Below are 24266 nucleotides of genomic sequence, written 5' to 3'. Positions count from 1 at the left end.
AGAGCTAGAAGGGACCTTAAAGGCCATTGAATCTAATCCCTTCATTTTACAGAAGGGGAAACAGAGGCTGAGAGAAGGTAAATGACTTGTGCAGGGTTATAGAGCTAGGAAGTACCTGAGCTGGGGTTTGAACTCAGGTCTTCTTCCTATCTCCAAGACTACCATTTTAACCATTTTTTTTTCTATAAGGCCTCTTTGTTTTTGACCAACTCCTTTCACTCAGAATGGGGAGTCTAAATCACTTCCCAGGAAACTCAGAAAGCAGAAGTCCACATAGGGAAGTTGAACATCAGCAGCATAAGAAAACCAAGGCAGAATCCTAATAGCTCTGTCAGTGATGGCACTTTTTAGGTAAGCTCTAAAATAAATAGACTTCTAAGACTTCTGGGGACCAAGATGGTGGAATAAGTAGTAAATTGCCAGAACTCTCTCATACTCACCTCCAAAAAACCTGTTATGGGAATGGGAATCTAAGATCTTCCTTGCCCCTTGGCCCTTTGATAGGCTTAAGTGACTCTAAGAACCTTCCTTGATTTGAAAATATACTCTGCTTCCTAATAGGCTGAATGTGGTCACATGGAGCCTGTGGCAGGAGGCTTGTTTTTCAGGAATGCCCATACCTTGTTGCTTTGTCATTGGGCAGGGGGTCAAGAGGGCTATAACATTCTCTGATCCAGGAGAATGCTATATATATTCTGATGTGAGGTTTTGTTTTGGGGATCACTTTGAGAAGAGTTGTGTGACTTGACCAGATGAGACTCTGGGCAGCTTGTGAACCCCCCAGCTTTGAAAACCCAGATGTTGGTGCTTCCCTCTCTGGTAACTGACTAGGTATGGATGTAATGGTCAGACAGTTGGAAGCCTGTCTGCTGATCTGTTTCTCTGTCTGCTTGTAACTTCTACCTGTAACTTGCTTGTATTCTCTGAAGTTCAGGGTGCTGACTTTTTCCCCGGAACTAGGTAAATGATATGTTTGATTGATTAAAGTAAGATTGTTAACCCATTTTGAGTTGCTTTCCTTTAGAAAAGCAGATCTAGGAACCTGTGTTGGCAGCCACCCTGGTATGCTAGGGTGCTTGCTGCTACACAACCATAAAATTGTACCCCAAAACAAATACTGGAACAGCAGAACCAGCAAAAAGACAGGATGAAACAATCTTTTAGTCCAAGAAACTTGTAAGATTGGCAAAAAAAGGTCTGTCTCACCTGGGCAAAAGAGAAAAACAATCCAGGATAGGAAGCATCCTAGCAAGCCAGCAGCAAGCCCCACCTCAGCAAACCAGTGAGAGATCCTGAACCCCAGTGCAGTAGAGCAGGCAAACACCCCCCATATGCCTCAATACAGCCAGGGGAACGGGCACACTCCAACTCCAAGAACAGCCATGTGCTTCAGCATAGCCTTAAGCAAATAGGCAACCTGCCATAGACAGACCTCCACGTGCTTCAATATAGCCCCAGGCAAACAGGTAGACACTAACACTACTGGTGCCTAAGCAAACTGGCAACCTCCAGAGCTGGGCTTCCACCACATACTTCAGCATAGCCTCAGGCAAATAGGCAGCCTCTAGAAACCAGACCGCCATGTGCTTCAGTGTAGACCCAGTGAAATGCAGAAACACCCCACTGGCCCCAGCACATGTCAGACACCAGCACTAAGACCCTGGTTCAGCACCAGGTAAGTTTCCAGACCCCTATAGCTTCCAGTAGTACCAGCCACCACCATCCCACTCCCTCAGTACAGCACCAAACACTGAGGTCTCCCATGGGTCCCAGGGCAATATCAGTGCAGCACCATGTAAACAACTAGGACCTGCAGTCCCTGGCACAAGAAGCCTGAAAGTGTGCCCCTTCCACCTTGGGAGAAGAGTTCAAATTTAAAAGGAAGGAAATAAGTAAAAAAAAAAAAAAAAGATGAGCAAAAAACAACAAAAAAAGAATCTGACCATAGAAATTTATTATAGTTACAGGGAAGATCAAGACACAAATTCAGAAAGGGACAACAATGTTAAAACACATAAGGGCAAAACCTCAAAGAAAAACAGGAAGTGGTCTCAAGCCCAGAAAGAACTCATGGAAGAGCTCAAAAAGAAGCTTTAAAATTATATGAGAGGGGTGTGATAGTAATGGAATACAAAGATCCCCCTGTATTGGCTTGGTTTTCAAATTGATTGTGTTAAAACCCAGAGCTTGTTAATCCCACCTGTGGGATGGACTTGTTGATGTGAAAAGAAAGTCCTGAACTGGGAGGAGCTGGTGATGTAGATTTGGAGAGACACAAGAGAGAGGCAGAAGACCTTTTTGGAAGCAGCACCTCGTGGAGGCAGAGAGAGACTGAGAGAATTGCTGGGGGCCACTTTGAATCACCCTGGACTTTTGAGACCTGCCCCCTGAGCTGCCAAGGACTGAGGAGACATGGCTGTTTTGCTGGTACTTTGTCTGTCTGTTTTGATGTTGTTTTGCCAGATTTGTCCACTGGTGAAAGACAGTCCTTTTGTTGAAGAAGTCCTGGAACCTGGCTGCTGGCTAAGAGATCCTGAGACTGTCCTGCAGACAGAGAGTGAATACTGTCCACTGGTGAAGGACAGTGCTGTTGTTGCAGGGGTCTGGAGACTGTCCTGCAGACAGAGTGAATACTGTCCACTGGTGAAGGACAGTGCTGTTGTTGTAGGGGTCTGGGAACCTTTCTGTTGGTTCAGAAGCCCTGAAGAAGGATTTTCTTGTTGTATGTTTACAGAAATCCTGGGAGAGGGTTTTGCTAATGTTTTCAAGGGTTCTAGGACTGTTCTACAGACAGAGGATGAATTAAAGAAGGGATTGGCAATGTATCTTGTGGCCTTGCTAAGCCTTGTCTCCCCAGAAACTAAGATTGCTGAGAACTTGCCTCGTGTCAAGATGAAGAAAAGAGCTCCATTTGGGTATTAAGTGCTGTGCTTAAACTTGATGTACCTCTGGGGTAGATTCAGTTGTGATCCAGGGGTGGGGAACTTTTGACCTTTTTGTGCTCTGTGATTGAACAAATGAAGGTACTTTACTTATGTTTGGAAACTAATCTCCATTTGAGAAGAGGGGTTTTGTGGTGGACTAAATGAAGGTACAGCCTAGGGGTGGAGAAGTATTTAGAACAGGGACTTTGTAATTGATTGAATGAATGGAAGGTCCTGGAGTGGGGTAGTACTTGGAGATTATTTAATCACACTTAGTAAATGCTGTATTTTGAATGATGTCATGTTTTGATGTTCTCTGTTCTTACTTTGTCACTGAATAAAATGGAGAGCACCTATGCTGGTATTTTGAACCTTAGGAAGTTGCCTTTCCTTGGCATTACATTACAAGGGGACAGGTAGGTGGCACAGTGAATAGAGCACCGGCCTTGAACTCAAAAGGACCTGAGTTCAAATCTTGTCTCAGACACTTGTCACACTTACTAGATGTGTGACCTTGGGCAAGTCACTTAAACCTAATTACCTTGCCTTCTCCAAAAAAAAAATCATAAAAGAGAGGCAGAAGAAAAACTGGAAAAAGAAATGAGAGTGATGCAAGAGAATTATGAAGAAAGAATCAATGGCTTAGAAGAAGAAAACAATGGCTTTAAAAGTAGAATTGGAAAAAGATTTTTTTTAAAAGGTAGAATTGGCAAAATGAAAAAGGAGATACAAAAATCCATTGAATTAAAGAAAAAAGTTCTTTAAAAAACACAATTGGCCAAATGGAAAAGGAAGTACAAAAGCTAACTGAGGAAAACAACTTCCTAAAAGTTAGAATTGGGCAAATGGAAGCTAATGACTCCATGGAACATCAAAAATCAATCTAATTAAAAAAGAATGGAAAAATAGAAGAAAATGTAAAATATCTCATTGGAAAAACAACTGACCTGGAAAATAGACCCAGGAGAGACAATGTCTGAATCATTAGATTCCCTGAAAGTCATAATGAAAAGGAGGACCTGAACAACATATTTCAAACAATTATCCAGGAAAACTGCACTGATATCCTGGAAGCAGAGGCCAAGATGAGAACTGAAAGAATCCACCAATCACCTCAGGAAAGAGATCCCAATATAAAAACTCCAAGGACCATTATAACCAAATTACAGAACTATGAGGTCAAGGAAAAAATAATAGAAGTGGCCAGAAAGAAAGAATTCAAATATCATGGAGCCCCACAATCAGAATTATATAGGACTTAGTTGTTGCAACATTAAAGGATCAGAAGTCATGGCACATGATATTGAGAAGGCAAAGGAGCTAGGACTATAGTCCAAGAATCACCTACCTAGTGAAATTAAGAATAATACTTCAAGGGAAAAAATAGTCATTCAATGACATAGAAGGATTTCAAGCTTTCATAAGGAAAAGATCAGAATTGAACAAATATTTTGATCTCCAATATCAAGACTCAAGAGAAGCCTAAAAAGAGAAAAAGGGAAAAGAAAACATAAGGGATTCAATGGAGGTGAACTGTTTTTTGTCCCTACATGGGAAGATGATACTTGTAATTCTTGAAAATTGTACCACTAATAATACAGCTAGAAGGAATATACATAGACAGAGTGTATGAATAAAAGGTGAATTTGAGGAAATGACAAAAAAAATCAGGCATGAGAAAGAGTAGTACATTGGGAGCAGAAGGAAGGGAGAGGTAGAATGGGGTAAATTATTTCATATGAAGAGATGTGAAAAACCTTTTACACTGAAGGAAAAGATGGAAGGGTGGGCAATAGGCATCACTTGAACCTTATTCTCATCAGTATTGGCTCAAAGAGGGAGTAATATACACAATCAGTTGGATATAGAAATCTATCTTATTTGACAGGAAAGTAGGAGGGGAGGGGATTATATAAAGGGAGGCTGAAAGAAGAGAGGACAGACCAGTGGAGGGAGTAGAGAAAAGCAAAACACTGTTAAGGAGGGAAATAATGAAAGGAGAGAGAGAGGACAAACAGGAGGAAAAATAGGTTGGAGAGAAATACATAGTAATCATAATTGTGAATGTTAATGGAATGAACTCTCCCATAAAACCGAAGCAGATAGCAGAAGGAGCAAAAGCAACCTACATGAAGGTATGGGTTAGGGATGTCATCTTATATCACTTTGTTTGAGTTCCACTTGATATTTATAATTTTGTTATGTTTACTTTTGATGTTTTTGGTGTATAGTTCTTTACATAATTACAGTACTGTCTCTATTGTTTTCTTGCCTCTGTTGATTTCATTTTGCATCAGTTCATATAGGTCTTGCCATGCTTCCCTGTATTCATCATATTTAGCCTTTCTTATAACACAGTAATATTTCAATATATTCATTTACCACAATTAGTTTAGCCACTCCCCAATTAATAGGTATCTCTTTTGTTTCCAATTCTTAGCTATCATAAAAAATGCTTCTATACACATTTTGAAGTTGGAAACTTCTTATTGATGGCTTCCTTAGTGTATAAGCCCAGTAATGGAGTCTCTGGTTCAAAGGATATGGACATTTTAGTCACTTTATTTGCATAATTCCAAATTGCTTTCCAAAATAGCCTACCTTTTCATAGCTCCAACAACACTGTATTAGTGTGTCTCATTTCACAAGTGCTCCAACATTAACTACTGATATTTTTTTGGGGTCATTTTTGCCAGTTTGCAAGGTGGGAGATTAAAACTTCAATGTTGTTTTGATTTAGATTTCTTTTATTATTAATGATTTGGAGCATTCTTTCATGTGGTTGTGAATACCTTGCAATTCTTCCTGTTTGTTCATATGCTTTGACCATTTATTTACTGGAGGAATGGCTTTTAGTTACATTAACATATGTACACACAGACACATACATGTGTCTGTGTGTGTGTATAAAATACCAAATCTTTATCAGAGAAATTTGATAGATTTTTTTGCCCAATCAACCACTTCCATTCTTATCCTAGGTGCATTAATTTTTTCTGTGCAGAAGTTTTTTTTAGTTTCAAGTAAAAAAAATATTTTATCTTTTACAATTGCCTCAATCTCTTGCATGATTAAGAATGCATCTCCTACCCATAGCTGTGAGGGGTTATATGATCTGTTTCTCTTCTAATTTTTTAATAGTACTATCTTTAATATTAAGGTCATATATCCATTTAGAGTATCTTCTGGAATATGCTGTAAGATGTTGATCTAAATCTAATTTCTGCCAAACTGCTTTTCAATTTTTTCCAGTAGTTTGTTTTTTAATCAAATAAGGAGTTTTTCCCTAGGCGATTTATGTTTTCTACTTTATAACACACTGGGCTATTGGGTTCTATTGTTTCTGATTCTCCCTCATCTGGTCTGTTCCATTGATCTATCTCTCTATTTAAAAAAAACAAAACACAACAAATGTCAGATGGCTTTAATGACTACTGCTTTATAATATATTTTGAGGTCTGTAAGTGCTATTCCCACCTTGTTGCTACTTCTTTTCATAGTTTCCCTTGATATTCTAGATCTTTTATTTTTTCAAATAAATTTTGCTATTGTTTTATAAAGTTCTATAATGCATACCCTTGATAACTGGATTGATATAGCATAAAAGTATAAATTAATTTTGGTAATATTGTTATTTTTATTATTTTGATATGCCTGAGCCATGAGTATTGAATATTCCTCGAGATATGTAGGTTGTTTTTTTTGAAGGAGTTCTTCATAATTGAATCTAAACAAGTCTTTATATATGCATTTTGAATTTTGTACTTTTTTATTAGAATTTCTAGCTATTTATGCAGGTTTGTAGTTATTTGGAATAGGATTTTTCTTTCTGCTGTTGCTTCTTATGTTTTATTATTATTACATAGAAATACTGTTGAATTTTGAGGATTTATTTTGAAGTCTGCAACTTTGCTAAAAGTATTAACTGTCTCAACTAGTATCTGTTGATTTCCTAGAATTTTCTAAGTCAACCATCATGTCATCAGCAAGTAAGAATAGTTTTATCTCTTTTTAAAAAATCCATATTTATGCTTTTAGTTTTTTTTTTTAAGCAATTGGGGTTAAGTAACTTGCTCAAGTTTACACGGCCACTTATTTCTGGGTGTGGTGTTAAGTATCTGAGCCCGTATTCAATCTCAGGTCATCCCGACTCTAGGGTCAGTGCTCTTACTCACTGTGCTACCTGGCTGCCCCTTTTAGTTTCTTTCTATTGTCTTTTTGCTGTTGCTGGCATTTCCAGAACTACAGCAAATAAGACTGGGAAGAGTGGACATCCTCAATTCATATTTAATGAATATGAGTAATCCATATTGAAAATGTCTCTAGTATATCCCCATTGCTTATGATATTTGCTTTTAGCTTTAGATAAATGCTTTTCATGATATTTTTAAAAAGTTCTTTATGCCTATACTTTGTAGGGTTTTTAGCATCCAGGAGTGTCATACTTTGTCAAAGTTTTTTCTGCATTTATTAATATGATTATGTGGTTTTGGATGTTTTGGTTTTTAATATGGTTAATTATATTGCTGATTTTTCCTAATATTGAACCATTCTTTCAAAATTGGCATAAATCTTACTTGGTCATAATAAAAGTTTTCTTTGATAAATCACTATAGTCTGTTTGACAGGATTTTGTTTTAAAGTTTCCCTTCCGTGTTTATTAATTATATTAGTTTGTAGTTTTGTTCTTCTGTTTAATTTTTTCCTGATTTAGATATTAGGACAGTTGTTGTTGGTGGTGGGGGTCCTTCCTTCCTTTTCTAGGACCAATGACATCATGAAGGTGATATCTTGACTTGTGAGTGAATTGGGCTTAAGTGAGGCATAGCTGTGCAGAGTTATCAACCTCACTCTCTCCTCTAGTCATCAGAGTCTAGTGGCAAGCCATAAGTCAAGATGACTAGTGATGTCCCAGGATGCAGTGAAAGACCTTGGCCTTTCTAAGCTAAGGTCTTCCCCAGATCTCAGTTTGTCTAAGGCAATGCTCATTCAGTGACTAAAGGCTAGGTAAGAATTGAAACAAAAGATGACCTAGTTTGCCATCACAAAAGTACCAATCTGGGAGGGAAGACCCTCATAGTTACAGGCCAGAACAGAAAACAATTGCTATTTCCACTCACTTTGAATGATCAAAACCCCAACAATGAGCAAGAGGCTTGGGCAGGAACCTGTTACTATCAATCAATGAAAGCCAGAGTGATTTGGGTTTAAAGGCATAGTCAGGGAGCTCCACTTGAATTACAATGGGCTTTTTGAAAGACTGTTTCTTCAGAGATATATTTCAAGAAATCATAAACGCATAATTCTCCTACTGGGGAGTTCAGAGAGTTCATGAGAATCAGAGAAAATTTCCATCTTTCATATTGTTGATCATGAGATCTACCCCTCTGCAATCCAATGAAAATTAAAGCAGCTCTGAGGTTCCATCTCACATTCATCCAACTGGCAAAACTGACAAAAAAGGAAAATCATAAATGTTGGAGGGGCTATAGGAAAATAGGCACATTGAAGTAATGTTGGTAAGACTGTGAATTGGAATAGCCTTCTGTAAAACATCTTGGAATTATGCCAAAATTGTATATCCCCCTTCACCCAAGAGTACCACTAATAGGTCTATATCCCAAAGATATTAAAAAAAAGGAAAAGGTCCTACATACAAAAATATTTATAGCAGTTCTTTTTGTGTGGCAGAGAACTATAAAACAATGGGTTGCCCATCATGTGGAGAATAACTAAACAAATTAGGGCCAATGAATACAATAGAATATGATTGTGCTATAAAAGTGATGAGAAATATTCAGTCATTCAGTTAGTCAATTAGCATTTATTTAGCACTTACTATGTTCCAGGCACTGTACTAAGTTATAGGGATCCACAAAAAATAGCAAAAACAAAACAACAATAGCAAAACCATTTCCTCTTCTCATGGAGGGTACAGTCTAATAATGGGAGAAAGCACATGGAAACAACTATTTAAGAACAAGAAATACACAAGCTAAATTTGGGGGAGTCTTTGATAGAAGGCACTAATGTTAAGGAAAAGGCTTCTTGGAGAGAGTGGAACTTTAACTGAAACTTGAGAATCTAGAAGGCAGGAATGATGAGAGAAAGCACTCTAAGCATGGGAAATAGCCAGAAAAAATTCTCAAAGTTGAAAAAATGCAATGTCTTGTTCAAAGAACAATAAGGAGGCCCAATGTCACTGGATCAGGGAGAAATCTGAAAAGACTTATATGAACTGTTGCAGAGTGAAATGAGCAGAACCAAGAGATCAGTTTTGTTTTTTGTTTTTTTACTAATATCAACTACGTTGTAAAAGTGAACTTAGAAACTTAGAAAGATTCAAGAACTGTGATAAATATATTGGTCAATTACAATTCCAAAGGACCCACAATGAATAATGCTACTCACCTGCTAAAAAAAAGGAGAGGTGGACTCAGGATGGAAAATGAGACACACATTTTTTAATATGGCCAATGTAGGAATTTGTTTTGCTTGATTATGCATATTTTTACAAAGGGTGAGGGAAGAAAGGGAATAATGTTTATATAGTGCTTACTGGGCAGCTATATGGCATAATGGATGAGTACTGGGCTTAAAATAAGGAAAACTCATCTTCATGAGTTCAAATCCAGCTTCAGACACTTACTAGTTGTATGTGACCCTGGGCAAGTCACTTAACCCTGTTTGCCTCAGTTTTCTCATCTGTAAAATGAACTAGAGAAGGAAATGGAAAACTATTCCAGTATCTTTGCCAAGAAAAACCCAAATGGGATCACAAAGAGTTAGACAAGACTGCACAGCAACAACAATAGTGCTTACTATGTGTCAGACACTGTGCTGAGTGCTTTACAACTATCTCATTTGATCTTCACAACAACCCTGCAAAGTAGGCGCTATTTTTATCCCCATTTTATAGTTGAGGAAATTGAGGCAAGTAGCTGTTAAGTTACTTGTCCAGGGTCATATAGCTAGTAAACTGGATTTGAACTCAGGTCTTGATTCCAGACCCAGTGTTCTAGACACTGTGCCACCTAGGTGCCTTGCAAAATAAGGGGTTTTTCTTTTTGTTTTTTGTTGTTGGTTTTACTTTGTTAATTTTTCTTTCAAATGGCTGGGATGGAAAGCTGAAAGGGAGACAAAATTAAGGCTTGATGATCAGAAACAGCAAAATTTAATTAATTTTTAAAAAGTAACAGTTCACCCACAAACTTTGGTCATCCTCTCCTACCAATACATAGAGTATCCATCAGGAAGAATGGATACACACAGAAAACTGTCAGGAGAGCACATGAGGAGTGAAGCCGAGGCATCCAGAGAAATTCATTCATTACTCTGGAGAGTAGGTCTGGATGTCCTGGTTTCATTAGATAACAATCTGCAACCTTCTTCATTTTCCAGGCAAAGCTTTACTATTTTTTGATCTCCTTATGCCTCTTTCTGCTATCCTGTTGGACAAAGCTGTTTTCCTGTTTCTCTTGGGTCACTGATACAATGATAAACTCTTTAGCACATAGCTACCTCTGGCAAGGTATAAGAAAGTGCTACTCTCTTTCAGTGACAAACAAATCCCTTAAGCCAGAGAGGCCTGCTAAACTCTTCAGATCTGGTTTGGGGCTCTGAAGATTTTCTGCCTTTCTAGCTATTGATTGTGATAGGGCCACGTAATCTTCCTCTAGCCAGATCTTCAAATAGCAGGGGATTCTCCATTGTCCAATCAGATCTCCACAAAGCCAAGCCTCTTCTCAAAGCCAAGTTACAACCTCCCCCCACCCCCCACACAAGCATACATAAACGTCTTTCCTTCTTAAGCTAGAGAGAACAGTAGAGGATAAGAAAGCCACCCTAAGAGATTTTCCCTCTCTCCAGCTGCAGATGGCAACAACGAGCAGTAAGCTGGCATAACTGTAGGAGTCAGTTGACTTCCAATAAGACAATCTGCTTTTTGCAAAGCAATTCCTATCTTCCAATCAGCAAGGGTCCCAATAAAACAGCTGCAAAGTCTTCCTGTTAACTGAGGTCCTCTTAGCTTCTGTATTCTGTCTTCTATGATCAGCTTTTCTTGTAGCTTTTTCTCCCCGACTGATTCCTTGTGTATCACGCTTCCGCCTCTTCTCCTTTGCTGGTGTTCTTTTGTTGGCTTCTTCCAACAGGCTCCTCTTTGGCCTCAAATCTGTTCCTCTTCATAAACAGTGACATATCTATGTATGTAAAACTCATGTTTTTATGATGTAAAACTCAATTCCACCTTTCTGTCAGGTATGACCCCTTGTAGTCCATGAATAAATTTCTCATAATGTCTAAGCAGTTTTATCTTTAACTTATAATTTCTCATTTATAAATATAACATGTACACTCTGGCCCCGCTCTCTTAGGGACAGGCCTTTTATATCTCCCTTTCAGAGTTTGCTGGTACCCTGAGGAGGTTGGAGGTGTCTCTTTTCCTCTGCCAGCCATTTGAGCTCCCATCAGCTGTGTTTCCTATATTTTAAGGGGTCAGTAATTAGCATCCCAATTCCATGTAACCACTTCAAATCAGTAGCCTTTAATGAAGGGATATACACTTCAAAGATAAAGCAGGAACAAATATTTTCCCCAACACCTTGGGAATGTGATATCCCTGCTCTGGACATGTGTGTGTCTGTACACATGTGCACACATTAGGCTCATAATTTAGTTTTGAATCCCACCAAGTTTATGTCCAAAGGCAACATTACTGCTGAATGAGTCCTTCCTCTGGAATGGAGTCCTCAAGGTCATTCCCAAAGATAGATCCTTGCTTGACTCTCCCCCTTATAGACTGGTCTCACAAGATACCATGAGTAAAGGAGTCACCTTGATCCCCCAAACATGAATGCAACAACAGAGAGGCAAAGATGTGACTAAAGCTGAACCAGGCCTTTGTTTATTTGCTTAATCATTATTTGTTTACTTTTTTTAAACATTCTTTTAAAAAAATTTGAGTTCGAAATTCTTTCTCTCAAGTCCCTTCCCTACCCATTGAGAAATCAAGCAATATGATGTCAAAGGTATACGTGAAATCATGTAAGACATACTTCCATATTAGCCATGTTATAAAAATAAATAAACAAAAGCAAAAAATAACAGTAAAAATGGATACTTCATTTTAGTCAGAGTTCATCAGTTCTCTCTTTGGAGGTGAATGTTTTTTTTCATCATGAGTTATTTGGAATTGTCTTGGATCATTGTATTGATCTGAGTAGCTAAGTCTTTCACAGTTGATCATTGTTAAAACATTACTGTTACTGTGTAAAACGATCTCAACCCAGGCCTTTTTTTAAGATGCCAATAGTTCCAGATATATAGTCAATGAAAAAAGTTTCCTCTCAACTATAGAGTAGGCCAACTAGAATTAATTACAGAATGACCAGGCATGCTCAGTTCTCTCCAACACACTTAAAGATGTTAATGTGTCTTCACAATTCTTCCAGAAGCAGCATCCTAGTGTCCTCAGGTGGAAGATGCCATCTTAGCAAGCTAATGACATCTGTGCCTGACCTCTATTTTATAAATTTCAAAAATCTGAAAAGTCACATACAAATAAGCTGATACAACAAAATGCCCTGAATTCATTGCTACCTGTCATTGCTCTGCTCTCAAACAGACCCTCTCAGTACATTCATTTGAGGGCCAATTCTCTCTCTATTTTTTTTATACTAGTTTGTGTCATTTTTCAACATTTTATCTGAGGCAGTATTCTTTCTTAAGGTAATTTCATCAGTTTTCTTTACACAAATATTTCTTTTGTGCACTTTTCAGCAATGATAAAAATCAAATGCAAGGAAATGTTGGAGAAAAAGGCAATAATAGCTAGGGGGACAGAAAAATGACCTCCTGCAGAAAGGCGCACTTGAGCTAAGTCTTGAAGGGAACAGCGGTGTGGTGGGAAAGCACTCCAGGCATGGGAGACAGCCAATGCAAAGGACATATGGGAGATGGAGTTCTGAGTACAGGGAATAGCAAATGGGCCAGTGTGATTGGACTATAGAAAACATGAAAGGAAATATCATCTAAGTAGAGTACAGTTCTGCTCCACATTGTGACTTTCCCCATTGTGGTTTCAATATATCACGAGTCAGCATAAGAAATTAAATGGGAATTTGGGGGGAGTTTTTTAGATGACACACAACAGCCAGCAAATGACACAAAAAGGGTTAGAAGTTCAGAAAACATAAAATATATGTAGAGTATTGTATAATAATAACAACCCAAATTTTATAATAAGGCACTATAAACACCCCATAAGAGAAAAAGAAAAGATTCAGACTTCTTCTCTGGCATGAAGGGAAGGCCAAAAAATTTTACATGGATTTTCCAGATCTTAGGGCACCATATCCCTAAACCCCTGAGATTGAAAGGGCTAACTGTAGAAAAATGGGAAGAGGTCAGGTTGTAATATTAAATGCCAAAATGAAGAATTTGTATTTCATTTGAGAGGTAATAGGGAGTTCCTGACCTGAAGTTTATTTAGTGGAGAGAGGTGAGAGCTATACTTAGGAAATTCATTTTGACCGTTGTGTGGAGGACGCATTGGAATGGAGAGAGACTTGAGGCAGGGAGCCCAAATAGGAGACTGTTGAAATAGTACAGGTTAGAGATGATAAGGGCCTGAATTAGGGTGGTGGCTTCATGAGAATGGGAATGTATCTGAGAGGAGGGAAATAGAAATGACAAGATTTGACAATTGATTCTTATGCCCAGGGAGAGTGAGAAGATGATGCAAGGGTGTGAACCAGAGTGATGGGAACGGTGGCTGAGCTCTGAACAATGATGGGTGAGTTCAAGAGTGGTGAGTTTAGAGGAGAACATGAATTCTGTTTTGGACACAGCTTGGGATGCTTATTGGACAATCTTGTTGGAAATATTTAATACACAGTTGTTGATGTGGGACTGGAATGCAAGAGAGAGATTAGAACTGGATAGGTAGATATGGGAGTAATTTGTAGAAGTGATAACTAATCCCACGGGAGTGGCTGATGTTACCAATAGAAGAGAGAAGAGGCCCCAAGACAGAAACTTGGAGGAAACTCTACAGTTAGTTGGCATGAAATGAATCATGATCCAGCAAAGGAGAATGAGGAGCAGTCTGACAGGTAGAAGAATCAAGTTGGAACAGAATCAAAAAGACCTAGGGAGTATCCAAGTGGAAAAGGTGGTCTGTGGTGTCAAATGTGTAAATGTCAAGAAAGATGAGAATTGAGGAAAATCTATTGATGATGTTCAGTCGTTTCAGTCATGTCCAACTCTTCATGACCCCATTTGGGGTTTTCATGGCAAAGATCCCAGAGTGGTCTGCCATTTCTTCTCCAACTCATTTCACAGATGAGAAACTGAGGCAAACAGATGATTTGCCCAGGATCACATAGTAAGAGTCTGAGGCCAGATTTGAACTCAGGAAGATGAATCTTCCTGACTCCAGGCCTGGCACTTTATCCACTGTGCCATCTAGCTGCCCCCAGAAGGCCATTAGATTTAGCAATTAAGAGATCTCCATTGACTTCAGAGGGAGTAATTTCAGTTGAGTGATAAGGCTGAAAGCCAGATAGCAAAGGATTTATTAGAGAGTGAGAGGAGAGGATGTGAAGGAAACATTCTCAAAGAGTATGAGAAAAGAGAAGAGATACAGTACAATAGGTAGCAGGGATGGCTGGGTCTAGTGAGTTATGGGGTTTTTTTTTAAGGCTGGAGGAGACATGGGCATGTTTGTGGGCAATAAGGAAGGAGCCAGTAGACAGAGATGAATTGAAGATTATGGGGGGGGGGGGGGGGAGAGGAGGAGCAGAGAAGAAGAAAAGGAATGATAGTGAGGCAGTAGAAGATAGGACTAGATGAGATTAAGTGTATATGCAGATGTGTTAGTCTTAGTGAGAAAGATCACCCCATCATCAGAAATGAGAGTAAAAACCAAGCTTATGACCATCCCTCTTAGTTCCATATTGGAATGGAAAAAGGGGAATGCCTGGGTTCTTCATTACCTCCAAAGTAGGGCAGTTCAGTGAGACCAGTGAAGGCTATGGATATGATAGGGAGGCATGGACTCTTGCTCAGATGCATCTAATCACCTACTTATCTGTGATAACAAAGCCAGAGAAATGTCAGAGATTAGTCATTGAGTCTTGTACTTAAATAAACCTCCCCATCTACAAGATATGCAACACTTGGTAATCTGGAATTTTCTTTTTTGTTTTTTAAATAAATTGTATAGCTATTTTTTGGTTTTGTATCACCTATATTTCCCATTGTAGTTCACCCTTTCCCTATCAAAGAGCCATTCCTTATAATAAAAAAGTCTTAAAAGAGAAAAAAACCTCCACAAAAACTAACCAACATATCAGAAATGTTGGACTTTATATGTGGTATTTCTTGCCCTTGGTTCCATACTTCTGAAAAAGAATGGGAAAGTGTAATGGGAATGTAAATTTAAAGATCTTCCCTGCCCCTAGGCTAAAGTGCACCTGGAGCCTGGGATAGGAGCCTTGTTTTTCAGTAGATACTTCTTGATTGACCAGTGAGTCAATAAGGTTGTTACATTCTCTGAGCCAGGAGAAGGCTATATAAGCCCTGATGTGTAGCTTTGTTTTGGGGCTCACTTTGAGAAGTGTGCTGTGATTTGATCTTGTTTCTGGGAAGCCGTTGTCCAGAGCCCCCTGGCTTTGAAAAACCCAGATGTTGAAACCCAGATGTTGATTTGGTATGGATGTAATGGTTGGACAGTTTGGAAAGCTGTCTACTTGATCTGTTTCTGTCTTGATAATTCAGCCTGTATACTTTGAAGTTCAGGGTGCTGACCTTTTTCCCCTGAATTAGGTAAACGATATATGTTTGACTGATTAAAGTAAGCTTGTTAACCCATTTTGAGTTGCTTTCCTTTAACAAAGCAGATCCAAGAACCTGTGTTGGCAGCAAACTCTGGGGATGCTTGGGGTGCTTGCTGCTACAGAAAGGGTGGGGGTGGGTGAACACTTTTATTTGGCTCCATTATAATTTCACAGAATTTAGCATTGTTTTGTTCTTTGCATTTACATGGTTATAGTCATTGTATATATAGTTTTTGCTTTCTATCAGTTCATGTGTCTTTCTATCCTTCTCCACATTCATTATGTTCATCATTTCTTACATCACAGTACTACAATTTGTCACTACTATGTTCCCAGTTCTTTTCTACTACAAAAAGGGCTGTTATAAATCTTTTGGTTTATATGAGTCTTTTCTTTATGTTAGTGATATCTCTTGAGTATATGCCTAGCAATGGAATCTCTGGGTCAAAGGGTATGGACATTTTAGTCAATTTCTTTGCATAATTCCAAACTGCTTTCTAGAATGGCTGGACCACTTCCCAGCTCCAATAACAAAGCACTAGTGTGACCCATCTTTCCACAACCCCTACAAAATCGACTTTGCATCTTTTTTTGCCTTTGCCAATCTTCTACTTGTGAGAAGAAACTACAGCTTTTCATTTCTCTTTTTAGTAGTGCTTTGGAACATTCTTTTAACAATTATTAAAATTTTGCACTTCTTCTTTTACAATTTTTGTTCATAGACTTTGACCTATTATCTACTGGGAAATGACTTTTGATTTAATATATTTCAGTTAGTTGTCTACACATCTTGGATATCAGATGCTGAACAAAAATACCTGATTTAAAAAAAAAAAAAGATTTCCCCATGAGACAGCTTTCCTTCTTATTCTACTTATATCAGTTTTGTTCAGGCAACAGCTTTCCAATTCCATGTAATCAAAAATATTCAGTTATTTTTTACCTTTTGTAATTGCCTTTAATCCTGGTTTGGTTAAGATTTTTCTCACTAATAAATGTGAAAGTTATGTGGTCTGTTTCTCTTCTAAAATTTTGTATGATATGATCATAAATATTCAGGTCATATATCCATTTTGAATTCATTTTAGAATATGGTATAAAATGCTGAACTAAACCTAATTTCTCCCAGACTGCTTTCTAGCTTTCCTTGGCATTCTTTACAAATATGGAACTCTTTCTTAGGTAACTTATATATTTGGAATTATTGTACACTGGATTATTTAGTTCATTTATACCTGAAATCTTGCTTGTCTGGTATGTTCCATTGTTTTTTTTTAACACAAATTATTTTGATGATTGTTGCTTTATAATATGGTTTGAGATCTGGAAGTGCTAATCCCCTTTCATTTCTACCTCTTCCCACTAATTCCCTTCATATTATAGATCTTTTGTTCTTCCAAATGAATGTTTTAAAAATATATATTTTGTCTAGCTCTGTAAAGTCTCACTTTGGTAGTTTAGTTGATATATCACCGTTTGCAAATTCACTTCAATAGTTTTGTCATTTTTATTATATTAGCATGGCCCAGCCATGATCACTAAATACTCCTCTGGCTACTTAAGATGATCTTTAGTTCTTTAAGGAATGCTTTTGTAATTGTATCCATACAGAGAGTGATTTTTAGTGTGCTTTGGTGGATTGACTCCCAAATATTTTATGCATTTTGTAATTATTTTAAATGGTCTTCCTTTTCTCTTATTGTCTCCTGGGTCTTTTTTAATATTATGAAGAAATGTTCTTATTTTTTTTTCTTACGGGTTTATCTAGTACCTTGAAACTTTACTGAAGCTTTAATGGTCTCAATCAATGTTTTTGCTGATTCCCTAGGATTTTCTGAGTAAATCATCACATCAGCAAATAGCTTTAGTTGTGCATCATCTTTTCTAGCTAGGTGGTGCAGTGGATAGAGTATTGGCCCTAGAGCCAGGAAGACCTGATCCAATCCAGCCTGAAATACTTAGTTGCTGTGTGATTCATGGAAAGTCACTTAACCTCGGACTGCCCCAATTTCCTTAATTGTAAAATGAGGATAATAATTAGCACTTACCTTCCTGGGTTGTTGTGAGGATTAAATGCTTTTGGGAGGGGGGAAGGCAGGGCAATTTGGGTTAAGTGACTTGCTCAAGGTCACATGGCTAGTAAATGTTAAGTGTCTGAGGCTGGATTTGAACTCAGGTCCTCCTGACTCCAGGGCCAGTGCTCTATTCACTGTGCCACATAACCACCCCTAAATGAGATATTATTTGTATGACACTCTATACAGCACCTAATAGGCATTTAATAAATGCTTCTTTCCTTATCAATATGCCTTTAATTTCTTTCTCTTGGTTTGTTACCATTGCTAGCATTTCTCTAACAGCTAACTTTTTTTTTGAAGACCTGTAACAAAGTAGAACCCACCACCTCCTGAGGCAAACTACTCCACTTTTCTATAGTTGTAATTGTTAGAAAGAGTTCTAAGAAGTTTTTATATCAAGCCTAAATCTTTCTCTCTACAACTTTCATTCCCCACCCTGGTTCTGCCTTTGAGGATCAAGCAAAACAAAGTCTTTTAAACACTTGAAATTCACTATCATATTCCCGTTCACCCACATACCCTCTTCATACCTAAATGGTCATCTCTTCTCTGTGCTAAACATCCCCATTTTTTCAACTGATTCTCCCACGGCATGACCCCTCACCATACTGGTTAGTCATCCTGACTCATGTCCTCTGACAATATATCCAGATATCTTTCCACAATACTATGGCTTATATACAAAATGATCCTTTACTGTCTTTTCTCTCCCCTCCTCACTCCCATTAACTATTGATTCTTTGCAAACCAAAGGGAGAGTGGAGACTGTATTAGCCTCTCCAGCTGTATGGGTCATGTCTCTTCTAAGGGAAGAATAATTCTTTACTGTTCTTCCATAAATTGTTGCCATTTCTCCACTTTACAAGATGACAGCAAAACCTCCAGAGGTCCTCTTTTTTTTCTATGACTGGACTCCTCTTTCTCAAGTTCTTTTTTACATTTTTTGTTCTCCTCCAGTGACCCAGAGCAAGTCACAACCCTTCAGTGTCCCCAGGCAATTCTCTGAGACTATAAATTACTGAGCAGTTCCAGATCTTCATTGGAGAGGGAGTTTCCTCAAAGAGAATTCCCTACAACAATGAAATCTCCAAGCCAGATGTCACCACCACCACTCAACTCTGACAGAAAAAAAAATTCCAGGAGTTATTAGCCCCACCCAACATCATGCTTGCCCTCTGGCTAAAAATCTGCATTCTCCCTACTCACTGAAATGAAAGAGTAAGGCTGAAGGGGAAAGGATCCCAACACTCACTACACTAATTGCTGTGACCAAATGATCTAGCAGTCAAGAATATGAGCACTTCGACATTTAGGCATTTTATTCCTTTATTTTGAGCACATTAAGTGATTGCTTATGTATCATTTGCAGACTCCAAAGGATTGCTTAGAATTTCAGAGATATAAATTTTTTTTAATGGTTTACATTTTGAGCATAAAACTAATACCATTGAAATATCTAGAAAGCAGTTGAATTTTAAATAAGAAATTAAAATTCATCTCAGCATTAATCTCGTAAGCAGTATGGTAGGTACAAGAGTTCTTAAAATATTTTTTGTTCATGGACCCACCCCTTGTGAAGTCCGTGTGGAATCTTGTGAAGTGTGGGTGCCCTTTCTCAGAGTAAATGTTTTTAAATAATCTAAAGAAATGCTAAATTCCAGATAAAGGTGAGTAAAAATAAATATGCAATCTTTTTTCCTATTCAAGTTCAAAGACCACCTGAAATCTATCTAACCCAGGTTAAGAACCTCTGGTCTTGAGGTAAGCCAGTGAAGGGACTTGCAATTATGAGACCTCAGCCTTCTACCTCAAACTCTGTTACTGATTCACATGTTAGAACTTAACCAAGTGGAAAATGGGTGTAGTAACAAGTATCACTAGAATTTCACTTAGTCAAGTATCTTTTTTGGTACCATAAGACAAAAAGACTCCATTTGCTTCGACGTGGGGGAATAGAAGATTGACATGCCTAAATGTTTTACTTAGGATGATGTTTAAATAACTTTTAATTTTCTTGCACTCAGATAAATGAATAGGAGAAGACAATCCCCAGTGTATCTTCAGCAGCGAAGGAAAGATAGCACCAAATTAAAAAGTTGCTAGGTATAATCCACAAAGTGAATTACAGTGTACGATTTTCCCTTCAACTGCCACAGGGCAAAATATACTCTTAAAATCTAGGGAAGGGAAAAAAAAATCCCATCACTCTGCCAAATTCTCAAAAATAACTAGGCTTAGGTCTAACTACCCCTAGAGAATCAACCCACTGCATGCAGCTACAGTTATGTTTCTGGCTGTAAAATAGCCAAGCATAGACATTGACTGTTAAGTATGGAATTGAAAAAAAGTACACAGAACATCCAGTCACAGACAAACAATGAAACAGTTCTTGTTTTCATGAAACTTGTATTCTAGTGTTATAACATGTCCAACATTTTAGCAAGCACAAATTACATATAAAATCCTACAGGAGAGTTAATAATTGCAGGGGCTGAGGAGAAGGTGCAGATGGAGTTCATTTCAGACCTGATGGATATCCAGAGCAAAGGCGCAGAGATGGCAGATGGAATGTCATTTTCAAAGATCACCTGACAGACCACTTTAACTAGAACAGAGCTTTTGAAGGAGTCATATGAAATAAGCCCAGAAAGGTATTTTGTGTATTGTAGAAGGTTTTAAATGCCAGGCTGAGAAGTTTGTATTTTTATCTTGCAGGCAGTAGGGAGTCATTCAGCATATTATATTGTTAAAAAAACTTCTGCTTATGGAAATACAATAGTGTAGGATTTATGAATTAGGGAATTGCTGTGATACACAACTCACTTTATTGAATGTTCAGGCCTTTTGGACTCTGTTTTAGTGGTTGTGCCCACTGTTTAGTTTATTACAATGTCTTACAGTTTGTTCATTTAAGGTTATATATACTATTATTGTTTCTTCTCTTCACCCTAGATCAACCTCATTCCTCTCTGAAAGCCAGGAATTTTTAAACAGTTCTAGGAAATAGGATCTGGGTAACTTAGGAAAGCTGTAGGTTATCTTGAGACAGAATAATAGGAAATGGGTTTGATGGAAGCTGAATGACTTTTCACACATTTGTCTTCCATTCCATTAAGGTATTGTTTTTCCTTCTAAATCTTGCTGCTCTGGATTTGTTTTTGTTATAGAATAATTAAGTTGGAAGGAATCTTTGAGTTTAGGTAGTCTGACAACTTTATTTTACAAACAAGAAAACTGAGGACACAAGAGAGTATATGATTTGCCCAAGGTCACATAAGTTAATAAGTAGCAAAGCAAGGAATTGAACTCAGGTCCTAGGGCTCCAAGTACAGCATTCTTTCCACTGTACCATGCTGCTTCATATTCAAAATACATAAATTTTATAGGTAAAATTTCCATGCATCTATTTCATAAGGACACATTTCAAATATTTAAATGAGATCCTTATAAGCATTCCAATATTCATCCTAAGAAATTGTAAAATTTAATTAATTTATTCTTTCAGTCTTCTAATACAAAATTGCTATGGAGAAAATCCTATGTGCTACTTAAAGTATTGAACTTGTTCACAGATAAGGGATCTGATCATTACTGCAGCCTCTAAGTGCTTGAGTTTTAAACCAGGATTTCCCTGAAATTCCTAGGTCAGTTGGGTAACGGCACAGGGCATTCCAACATTTGCCCATCACTAACATGTTAAGAGTTGGCCCTGTGGCACAGTGAGGAAGGCATGAAGGTACCACTAGCTCTTGAATTAGAGGATCTGGGTTTGAATTTGACCTCTGATGTTTACTGCCTATGTGACCTTAGAGAAGTCTCCTAATTTCCCTGAGCCTCAATTTTCTCATCTGTAAAATGTGTTTAGGTTGGATGGTCTCTGAGTTCTAGTTCTAGAGCTATGATCCTATGAAGTCACCTAACATCCCCAGGCCTACATTTCCTTATCTAGGCAAGCTAGGTCTGCAAGGTCCCTTTTAGCTCTGGAGCTACAAGGCTGTGATTAAGTGATGAATATTAGGAAGAAGAGCAGCACCTTATAAATAGATTAAAAACTTTTAAAGCTCCCCCCATCTCCCCATAGTCTATGATCTATCTGATCTCCTATGGGACTGGTCATTAAGCTATTCTGCCTCTTACATGAGTGCTGTAAAAACTTCCTGTCTGTATTTTATTCAGCCAGCCACTGATGCTCTGCATTCTCATACTTTGCTTCTCCTAACCTGAATTCTGACCTCTTCCTCCCACTAAATTATTTTTACTATTTCTTTATTTAGTGACCTATAGCTTATATCTTTTGGGAATTATTTTAAATAACTTTTAATAAACTATGTCCATACTGTAAAGGACCATGTCTAATCAAAAAACATTGCTCTGTACAAAGTTAGTGCTTAACAAAGTTTGTTAATGAAATATAATCCATTCACGTGTTAAATGCAAGTTTTAGAGGAGTCTTATAAAAAATGGAACTTTCCACAGTAGATCTAGGACTCTTTAAAAGTTTATTTCTAGGGGCTGCCAGGTAGCACAATGAGTAAGAGCACCAGCTCCAGTGTTGGGATGACCTGGGGTTCAAATCCCGGGCTCAGATACTTAGCACCCACCCCAAAACACCTGGTCATGTAACCTTGAGCAAGTTATTTAACCCCAATTGCTTATATATATAAAAAAAAAGTATATTTCTATCAGGAGGTTGTATGGACTAAAAAACTCTGGTGATAGTCCTTAATGCACTAGTGTATTCACAGGAGAGTGTAAAAACTGGTTACAGGATTTAGACACATTGGCTAATAGTATGGTACACTGATTACTCTTAATGACTTTAATTCTCCAAATTCTGATAGAATAAGAGACAGTGGTGTAGTGAAAAGAACATTGAACTGAAAGTCAGTGGATGTGGGTTCACTTCTCTTCTGTCAGGTAGTGGTGGAAGCTCAGAAAAGTTGCTTAATTTCACTGTGCCTCAAGACTGAATTTTAAAGTCTTCTGCAATTCTAATATTTTCCTATTATTAATATGGTAATCAAGTCTAACAGGTTTTTTTTTAAACCGCTAGCAATTTGCTTAATTGAAAATAGTAGACTTAAAGTACTTCCACATACCTAGTGAAAGCCAAAGTCAAACCACATTTGAAGAATGGACTCTTGTAAAGTTTTCCAGACTTGTCCCCACTTGGCATAGGTGGCACAAAACCATTCATTTAGAGATTAATTACTGTCTTGTGACACACTTCTTGTTTTAAACCATATTCCATTGTGATTTAATTTTCAATAACACTGTAGATGTTTGAGGGTGGATCTCTATACTCAAACAAAATTCCCTTAAGGCCTAGTAGAGAGTCTTAAAAATAGCAGGGTACTCAAAATCCTATTGTTGATTTTATTTTTCGAGAAAAGAAATAGAAAAAGACTACAGCTTTTCTTTCTTTTTCTTTTTTTACTTTAGAACCGTGGCCTGCTAGGTACCAGTTAGGGGTCTGTAAGGGGAGGTTTACATGACAGGGGCTGTGTTTGTAAGAGAACTTCGAACCAATTTTAGTATTACTATGCAGAACCCAGTCAGTTGGGAATGGATACGAAATATGTGCAGGAATGAATACACAAATCCTGCCAGAAATACAGGAGTCCGCATAAGTGAAGTTCGATTCATGACTATGAGATGAGAAACGTGCCACTCTGGACTGCCTCTACCAACTTCAGCCTTCACTGTGAACTAAGAGACTGCAGAGCTTGGTAAACTGCCCTTCAGGGCTCGATTCAGAAGGCATGTAACTAGACGTCACCACTAATACAGCAAAGGAGAAACCTATACAGCTCCTGCGACTCTTGTGCATCCATGTGGACGCAATGACACCTGCTTCGCTCGCAGCAGCCAAGACCAACTAAATAAGAGTGTATTTATTGTTCCCTTTGGGAACTGTGAAAACCTCCTTGGGCACCCCGAGAGGGGGAGAAACACAGCAGTCTAGGGCTGGGAACAAAGCTCCTCCCAGAGCAGCTGTTGCCACCGCCTGCGGGTTCCTTTCACTTTCTCACGGCCAAGTCACCCTGGAGCGCCGCTGCCGCCCCGGCCGCTGCCTCTGCCGCTGCTGCACTGAAAAACTCCACCCCACACGGCATTGCTGCGAACCTCCACGCTCGGCCCCTCCCACTAGCCCAGGCCCCCGCCCTCCCTCGACATTCCCACCTTCCAATTGGCCGACGCGGACGACTGCTTTAGTTCGCCTCCTCCATTGGGGGGGGCACACTGTCCGTCGTCCGCTCGCCCTCCACCCTCCTGTAGAGCCACTTTCTTATTGGAGGAAGCGGGGTGGGGAGGGGGGACAGAGAGAGGGGCGGGGTAAGAGCGCCGGTCCAGCCGCCGTCTGTCAATCGCGGAAGCCGGCGCTGGGAGGAGGGAGAGGGTGCCGGGAGGAGAGGAGGGGGGGG

This window comes from Petaurus breviceps, unplaced genomic scaffold (assembly GCF_028583685.1).
Source record: "Petaurus breviceps papuanus isolate PSGF00001 unplaced genomic scaffold, PetGlider_PUasm1.0 90778, whole genome shotgun sequence".
NCBI lineage: Eukaryota > Metazoa > Chordata > Mammalia > Diprotodontia > Petauridae > Petaurus > Petaurus breviceps.
Note: the sequence above shows the minus strand (reverse complement) of the source record.